This window comes from Rhea americana, unplaced genomic scaffold (assembly GCF_003343005.1).
Source record: "Rhea americana isolate MKP2758 unplaced genomic scaffold, rheAme1 scaffold_93, whole genome shotgun sequence".
Lineage (NCBI taxonomy): Eukaryota > Metazoa > Chordata > Aves > Rheiformes > Rheidae > Rhea > Rhea americana.
In genome coordinates, this window is record NW_028187122.1 from 916453 (window position 1) to 925335 (window position 8883).

At 40.1% G+C, this 8883-nt stretch overlaps 1 long non-coding RNA gene across 1 annotated transcript; it reads left to right on the forward strand.

The window, feature by feature from the left end:
• Window positions 1-12: 12 nt before the first annotated feature.
• On the forward strand, window positions 13-2509 carry LOC146584415 (uncharacterized). Its single transcript, XR_014898206.1, has 3 exons — window positions 13-233; window positions 838-892; window positions 988-2509. It is a non-coding gene; the product is annotated as an uncharacterized LOC146584415 (long non-coding RNA).
• Window positions 2510-8883: the final 6374 nt, after the last annotated feature.

An 8883-nucleotide genomic window follows, 5' to 3' on the forward strand; every position in this document is an offset into this window, starting at 1 on the left:
CGCCCCGCCGGGCTCGGCGCTGCCCTCTGCGCCGGCACAAGGCGACCGGGCCCGTCGCGCCCACCGGCCCGGGCACCTTCGCCCGGAGCGAAACCCCGCGCGTCCGCAGAGCCGAGAGCAGCGGGGCGGAGGAGCCGGGGGCAGCTGCCGCGGAGGAAGAGGAAGGTTTCTGCCGGTTCAGAAGCAGGGAGGCGAGTCCAGGAGGAGGGAAGCGACTTCCCTCAAGCAGTACGGTGAGAAGCGGCGGCGGCGCCTGCGGCGCGGCCCGAGCGCTGCTCTCGCCCTTGGCGCCGGCCGCCTCCCACCACGGCCTGAACTGCTGCCGCTTTCGGGTCTGAGGGGAGGAAGTGGTTCCTCTTTAGCAGAATTAGGAGAGAAAAGGAAAAATAAATAAATGAAAGGGCACCTCACAAATTTTAATGTGTGCTATAAGCTTAAAGGTGGCTATAAAGGTGTTTTGTAGAAATTACTCACCTATACATACTGATTTATCGGATTATGTAAGGGAAAGGTTCACGCACTAAAAGGGTGCTAAATAAAGTTTGCCCCGGAGCTTTATCTGGGTGCCTCTGTACCTAATTTTACGTTCCATTTTGGAAGATCGCTGTGGCTTACCTCTTACAAAGCTGACAGCTGGTAACAGAGATAGTTGCTGAGATACCCTGGAATAGGAGCACTGTACTATATAGGTGAACTGTACAGGGAAAAAAAAATGCAAAATAAGAGTTACAGGAGAAAATACCAAAGGAGGGATTTCCTTTGCCCAGAAATGGTATCATGCTTGAGATTAAGTGAAAGAACAGGAAGAAAACCAGTATTGCTATTTTTTTTTTTCAGTCAGTGCAGCACAGCCAAGAAAGCAGATCCAGTTATGAGAAAAAGCAGAGAACAGGTAATGCTCCTGACCTAGTGTGCAAGTCTGTTCATTGAATATGGTCAAAGTTTTTCATCTCCTAGATGTGCACTTACTCTCTCAATAATTCACAGGACTTCACAGAGATTACACTTACTCTTGGAGAACAGCAAGAAGAGCATGTAAAATAAGGAAGCCGCTTCTGGTGCAGAGTGCAACCACCCCATATATTTAAACATGTTACAATAGATTTTTAGGGCATAAAGAGGCTCAGCTGAAATTCTATCACTACTTTTTAGAGCTAGGACAACTTCCAGCAGGCATACTTCAGAAGTGAAGGAGTGAGAAGTACCACCTACAGAGTAAACAGCATTTCTCTCTGGGAGGAGGCAGCATGTTTTAGGTCACATACACTCATACATGTACTTGAGTTAAAAAACAGATTCTTGGAAAATACAATTATATTCCCTAATAAGACACAGTATGGAAATGTGACTATATGAGGATAATTATGTCCTGTTTATAGGCAGTCTACTATAAGACTGACTTGAAGAGAGTCAGCTTCTATTCTCAGCAGTACTGCTAGTTTACTTTGGGGCACAGTGAAATCTCAGGAGGCTCTTTTTCCCTTCCATACTTTCAGTCTCTTTTTTGCTTTTTTTTTTGTTTTTGTTTGTTTGTTTGGGGATTATTTGTCAGGCTAGGACTGTCTCTCTCATGCTAGAGCTTAACACAAAGTACACTATGCCAAACTAGGAAATGGGCCTGCAGATACAATCAAAATAGAAATTACACAGAAATGCGTTTGCACTGAAGACACATTTTCCAGATGAAGCAGACACAGAACAGGAGCCAGAATAACCAATCTTTAGGCCTGAAATGAAAGAAGCTACAATAAACCACCAGTACAACTGTGAACACTGTACTGCAGAGCTAGAATCAAAGCCTTGATGCCGAGGTGCACTCTTGTGGGACACTCCCCCTGCATGGCTGATAGCCCTCAGAAGAAAATGCTAACCTAAGGCTTTGCAAATCTTCTCCACCAAAATTTGCAATTAATTTAAAAATAGAGGAGGAAAAAATAAATTTAAGCTAAAAGGCAATAGTCACAGACACCTTTAATTCTGCTGCTACGTAGCACTGCCATTGACAATTGAGTAGAAAGTACAAGGATTTAAAAAAACATGGAAACAGAACATCTGTTGCTTTGCTAATTGGGTTCTTCCCATAATACATGTCTAGGAATGTATGACATGCTTAGCTGAAGATACTGATGGGTCTGCATAAAGATCCCAATGCCCAGCACACAGGATCTGAACTGTGACCACACAGATGTGGTCTTTATATACACTTGCTATCAACTATACACATATAGTAAAATATATAAAAATATAGACATATATTATTATATATAAATCACAATGAGAACACTACCTCTGGGCCTGGCACACTCCAATTCTCTCCAGCAGCAGCACAGATTTCCAACACACAGTTATTAAGACTGCTTTTCAGAAATACTCCTTTCAGCAGAAAGTCTTATGAGGAAGAGACTAATCCTAAAAACATGTTGTACAACTCTGCCCTCTTTTCTGCCTTTAGTTATGAAAATATCTATAGCAGTTCTTAGGTGGACACACCTCACTCATTCTTCCCAGATAATAATAAATGATCTTTTTCTTCTGCAATATTGGTCTGGGCATCTGCATATTTCCATAGCAACATCACAACAGTTTAGGGGATTGCTTCAGAATTCCACAGTGGTTTGGGTCACCAAAATTATTTAGATTTTGGGGTGAAAATCTGTTTCCTAATACTAATTAAAATGATTTCTACCATATTTTCAATGAGCGGTACCAATCTCCTATGTAATCCTCTTAAGAAATCACAACATTTTCATGCAACCTTTTACACAACAGCATATAACGCTAAATCACTGTAATTAGAATAACCATGACAGACTTCAGGGCTGGAAGCAGCCCCAGATGTATTATTACAGAGGATGCAAAATGACAGTCTATCACACTAATACAAGGTATTGATGGGAGATTGTAGTTCCCCTAAATCCTTTTAATTGCCTTATCCCCCCCAAAACCCTTGCAAATAGGCAAGTCAAACATCATGCACCCAAGTGCATGCATAGTCATTCAATTCACATGCACATGTACAACCTATCTGTGGCTATTAAATATAGAGAAGAAAAAAATCAGGCCACAGAACAGACGATCTATTAAACTAGACAAGAAGAAGAAAAGAATTTAAGACCAGTAAACTAAATCCAGAGAGCACCCCATTAGGCTGCTGGGAACATGTAAGCCTTCCTCTGTATGTGCTTGCATGTACACAAACAGGACAGGATGTGCTCCTAAGCTCCTAGCCTTTCTTTGCTAGTTTCTCTCCAGTTTGGCTCAGTTGCTCCACTTCCTTCCACCTGCACATCCTGTGCTGTGTGTTTCTCTATCTGTTCACTCTCTCATATGTACACAACAGGCAGAGAGCAGGGGAATTTCTCCAGAAGTTCTCTGAAGACCCCTGTTTTATTGAGGATGAGCCCAGAATTCACTCTTTTCTGCACTGTTGCTCTGCTGCTTTCTCCCTAGGATAGATGAGTAAAAGAGATTCTGATAAGAAAGGGAAAAAAGAAGAACATCAGCAAAAGGTGAAAGGAATTGACATGAGTCCAAACAGGAAGATGGAAGAAAATACAAATAAAAGCGGTATCCTTCCTGATCATTCCTAATTCGTACAGAGATAATTCCAGGTTCTCAAAGGGAGGGAGGGGGAGACCCTTACCTTTATAGGATCTGAGATTCCTTAGAACTTGTTGTCCATGTGCTGCACACAAGCATTGGCTTTAGCTTCCTCTCTAGGATAGGTGGGAGTACCTTTTGCCATTTTCTCCCCTACAGCATCAAGAAAATTAAATACATCTCAATTGTCAATTTAAGAGGGAAATTATTTGCTGGGAAAAAAATATTTTGAATACAGAAGGTTAGTGTTTTCCTGATTCCCTGAAGAACAGTAAAGGAACAACTGCCACTTCATTTTTCACCAGCCCAGAAAGTCAATGTTAAAATACCAGGAATGGTGATATGTGATGACCGAAAGATACTCGCTGTTTGAAGATTATGTTCTGCCCTAGTAAACAGCAACAGTTTAAGAACTGAATACAAAGAGAAGTTAGATCATGTATGGGTGTTTTATGGCAGGCACCTGAAAGATACTACATGCTGAACTGTGAAATAAAGCACTGTACAACATCAAAAGCACTGAACCTCTGTTTGTGAGATGAGAGAAGAAAGGAAGTGCAGAAGTAAGGTTACTCATAAAATATATGCAGGCAACAGATCCAAAGAGTTGCAGTTGCTATAAATAATTTTTCTTCCTTGTAAGTTCCATTCTTGGTGACTGGCAAGCAGCAACCCTGCAGAACACACCACTCAAGAGCCTGTTTAAACCAAGACTAGTGTGCAGCTTTACCTGGAGAAGCACCAGGTTTCACAGCTTGTATCACCTTTAATAAAAACACCAACAGAGCTCCAAGCTGGTGCCTTGCAGCCACTTTAACAAGCGTACTTCCCAGTGCCTGAAAATTACCAGATTTTCTTCAGTGTCAGACGCAAGATACAACCTAGCAGTGTAGTAATACACTTCACTAACACCTTGCAAAGTCACTAGCGTGAGATCATTTGAAAGTCATTGCTGAGACAGAGTGGCATCAGCCATTAAAGTCACATTTGGAAAACAAGAGGAAGAAAAGCATTCCTGCCTCTAGCCAAATTGTAACCTGTTTCCCAATACAGCAATGAAAGACCAATGCACACTGCGTAGTCAGAGGACAGTGACTACACTCAGCACGTTTAATCTCACATGGTGCATGACAAACAGGCATACAGCTACACACCCAAGGAGACTTCAACAAGTTCTTACAGTCATGTGAGAGGCTTCTGAAGACTGACAAGATCAGATACAGCTTTGAATTTGCCTCAGAGCAGATAAGCTTTTGCAGACTAACCCAGGTTCTAGGTATTTCCTCATTACCAAGCCTAATAAAAATATCAGCAAACGTAACAAATTGATCTTTTAAGGTAATTTCTCTAGATAGATCTAGTTCTTCAGATACAGGTGAACTGGTTGTAGGGTAACCCAATCAGCAATGTTACATAACCTTTAACCAAGTGTGACCTCTCAGTCATCTAGCATTCAGATAAAAGAAGTCTGCACCTTAGTCCCTTCTTTGTACACCAACAAATTTAATGTTTGCGCAAGGCAGGATATGTACCACACTTGGGGGAGGGAAAAAAAAAAGGCAGCTCAGAGAGACCTGATGCTTCTCCAAAGATCAGGTGGTGCTGCAGCTGGGTCTACAGCTCCCCATTTCCTTCCTCTACTTCGCAAAAGCAAAAAAGTTTCTTGGACAAGATGATGTTTTGGTAAGTCTGCTGTATTTCCAGGTGTGCAATTCAGATTACAGAGGCATGTAATTTAATCCACATTATTTAATCCACATTTTTAGAGACCCCCATAGTACCAATATCTAGTAAGTGATGGTCACTATCTTGAGCAACTTAAAGCTAAATACATGGCATAAAAATGGGAACCAGAGAACTTAAGACAACAGAAGAATCTCTAAGTATCCAGCAAAATTAGAGCAGATTCAGAGAAGCACAATGAGCAAAATTAAGGCCCTAGAACAGCAAAGACAGTGAAGAGATTTGAACTGTTACCATGAAAAGGAGATGAGTAAGAGGAAACGTGATACAAATACAGGACATACTGAATGTTTCAGAGACATTGTTCTCTCTTTCTCATAAGACCATGGAAAAAATGTTAGGAAATTCAAAACTACAGTAAAATGCTTTGCACACTACATAGAATTAGTCTGTGCAACTCACACTGTAATAACTGAAACTGAATTTATCAAGATTTAAGAATAATATTAGATCTTTATGAACAGCTGAGTTAATATCTCTGCATACAATATGGTATTAAGTTCTTCTAATTCAGGCCAGTCACTAGCACTGGAGATAAGATCTAGTGTTGAAAACAGGTTACTGCACACTTGGTTACTGAAAAATTCTTGAGCCTTCCTCTGAAGAATCTGTTACCAGCCACTCTTGGAGACAGATACTGAATTGGATGGCTCTCTAGTTGATCCACTTAATTTAGCGAGTCCTATGTTCCCACTAAAGCAAACTACCTATGATGACTGACAACACAGGCAACACTGTTAAGAACAAATCCTAATACCCAACTCTCACTCTCAACACTGTATTTAGAACCGAAGTCCCAGCACTTGACATCAGTATAAACTGGGTTCATACAAACTAAATTCACAGTCTATCTTTCAAACACTTTCAGTTCAAGCAGAATGAAAAGACTGCAATACACTGTATGGAGAGAAAGGAAAGAAGAAACTTCACTGTTCCTTCAGGGTTTTTTAACCATACTCCTTTGTTTAAGGGAGGGAGGAAAGGAGGGAGAAAGAAGACAGGGTGTTTTGAAATCCTTGATTTTTCCTTTCAGGCCATTTTAATGTTTTTATTTCCAACTCTTTAACCCTTGTAATCACATACCAAGTAAACCAAACTGTTTTAGTGATTAGGTTTTGGTTTGAATTTCTGATGTTGGACAGAACACCTCATTTCATTAACAAATCATCACCCAGCTGGAATTAGAATATGTAATTCTTATGTAATGACATATAGGAATTAGCTCCACTGAAGACTGGATTTAAAAGAACTGAAAACTGCCTTAACTGTACATTTCTATTGCTGAAGCTTCTGAAATGGAAGGGACCAGTTTGTTTGAACAGTTTGTTTATGTGCACTTCTCGCATACCATTGAATTTATCCTTTCATATCCTCATCTTCTTTTCATGAAGCAAAGATAGTAATAGTTATCTCTTTATACAATGCAGTCAGGGGGACGGGTAGTATTTCTTACTACGCAAATAGCATCTAGCTATCCCGCATCCATTAGCTAGCAGACCCCACTGAAATTCACACTTGCAGGATGGGTGGGTGGGGAGGAATAGAGGACAGCTCTCTTCTTGCATATTAATAATGAAAACTGTTAGGTAATCTTAAAAAAAAAACAAAAATAAAAAAAGTACTTTTGAGGCATCTTTCCACTGAGTTTATTGAAAAAAACTGGAACAAGGCAAAGGCAAGGAATGCACACTATTGCTGACCTCCTCAGATCTGTTCAGACCAAGATGAATAAAAGTTGTTAAAAATAAACAAAAACCACCACTGCTTCCCATATCTATAGTTTTCTTTATAAATCTCATTATCTTCCCCCAGCCAAAACTTTCCCTATTCTTTAGGCATCCTCTGCCCCCTGGTGTCTCCCCTGTGCAGCTTCATTCAGAAAGTTAACAATTAGGAAGGTTCTCTGCCAGAAAGTCCACGTTTAAGAGGAAAGTTATACTCCCAATCAGTGGACTGCAGTTTTAGTTGCAGTTCTTTTGCAGAGTGATGCTTACAATAATTTCTGAAAAGGATCAAATTACTAAATTAGCCTCATTCTAGTAAGAGAATGAAGAACAAATGAAACTGATGTTTTATACTGAACATTACCAGTTCAAATTCCTTCATATTAGTCAGTGCCAACCAACTACATTGAAGTCCACTTCAGTCTAAGACTGTTACAGTTATTTTAGTTAGTTTAGTTAGTTATTTTCCTCTTTTATCCAAACTTCTGTGCATATGCTTTTAATAGCTGGTTATGTAGGCATTACAATTCTTTTTAATAATAATAACAAAAAAAAAGTGTTAAACAGAAAAGGCAAAACAGCTAAAATAACTTGCCATGAAATATGCAGACTATGATGATTAAAAAAAAACAAAAAAAAGAACCCACAAACTTGCAGCCAAAGGCACATGGTAAGATTGACAGAGAAACCCAAATATACTGGCATATATATAGATTCACTCTGATGAAAAAGATGGATGCAGAGGATGACACACAGAAGAGCGGAAACACAAAGCCTCCAACTCACTGAGTGTGTAGGGGGTAGGAAGGAAGACTGGCTGGAACAAGCAGAACCTACTTAAGCTATGAACAGAGATTTACATATTGGTAAGACAAGATGCACACTGGATTCTGCAGTCTTCTTAAACTGTGCATTCATTTTGCCTTTTTGACTGCTTTTAAACAACTGTCTTTAAGATGTAGCCAGTAGCCTCAAGAGAAATTTATTACAATTGGGTTTCTTATGCATGGAATTAGCTGCAGGAAAGGACTCAGCTCAAGGAGCCAATCCATATGTGGTTGGATGACATAATTTCACCTTTTGAGAAATATACTGAGAATCTGGCACATCACTTATGAAAGACTTTTAAAAGCGCTGAAGTGCAATTTGTCCCTTAACCACACAATCACCTTAGGGAAACTTATCAAACAGAGAGATTCTTCAAGAATCCTGTAAGATCCCAGAGGGTCCCAAGAGCTAATGACAAGAGCTAAAGCTAAAGCAGAGGATCCTCTTCTTGAGCCCATTGCTGTAAACTCTAACAAAAAGGGTGTAGTAGATTTTCATCAGGAGAAAAGTAAGGCAATCATCCACCTTACAGTAGAGCGAGTGATGGGGGAGCACAAAGACCAGCTTGCCAAGCTACTTTGTCCAAGACAGCTACCTGTCTTGGACAGGTATCTATCACTGCTGAGGAAAGAAAAACAGGAATATAAAATAGGTCAAAAACAGTAACAGTCCAAGCATCATTAGAAATAGATCGTTCTGTCCCTGAGGATTTCTCCTCTATCTGCTCTCAGGATGGCTTCTCCACTGACATCTAGTAGCCCCTGCTGTACCGCAATGTGCTATGGTCAAAACAACCCCTGTTATCTTTTAAACAATTGCTCTTTTCTGCAAAGAAATAAAAAAAGAGAAGTAGAGAGGATATTTCTATATTCCTAATTGAAATTTTTTGCATGCAAAAAAACTTTTATCTGTATATTTGCTCACTGAGCATAGCAAAAAGGAGATTATAAAATAACACTGAAAAGAAATATCCCTTTACCCATGGCAG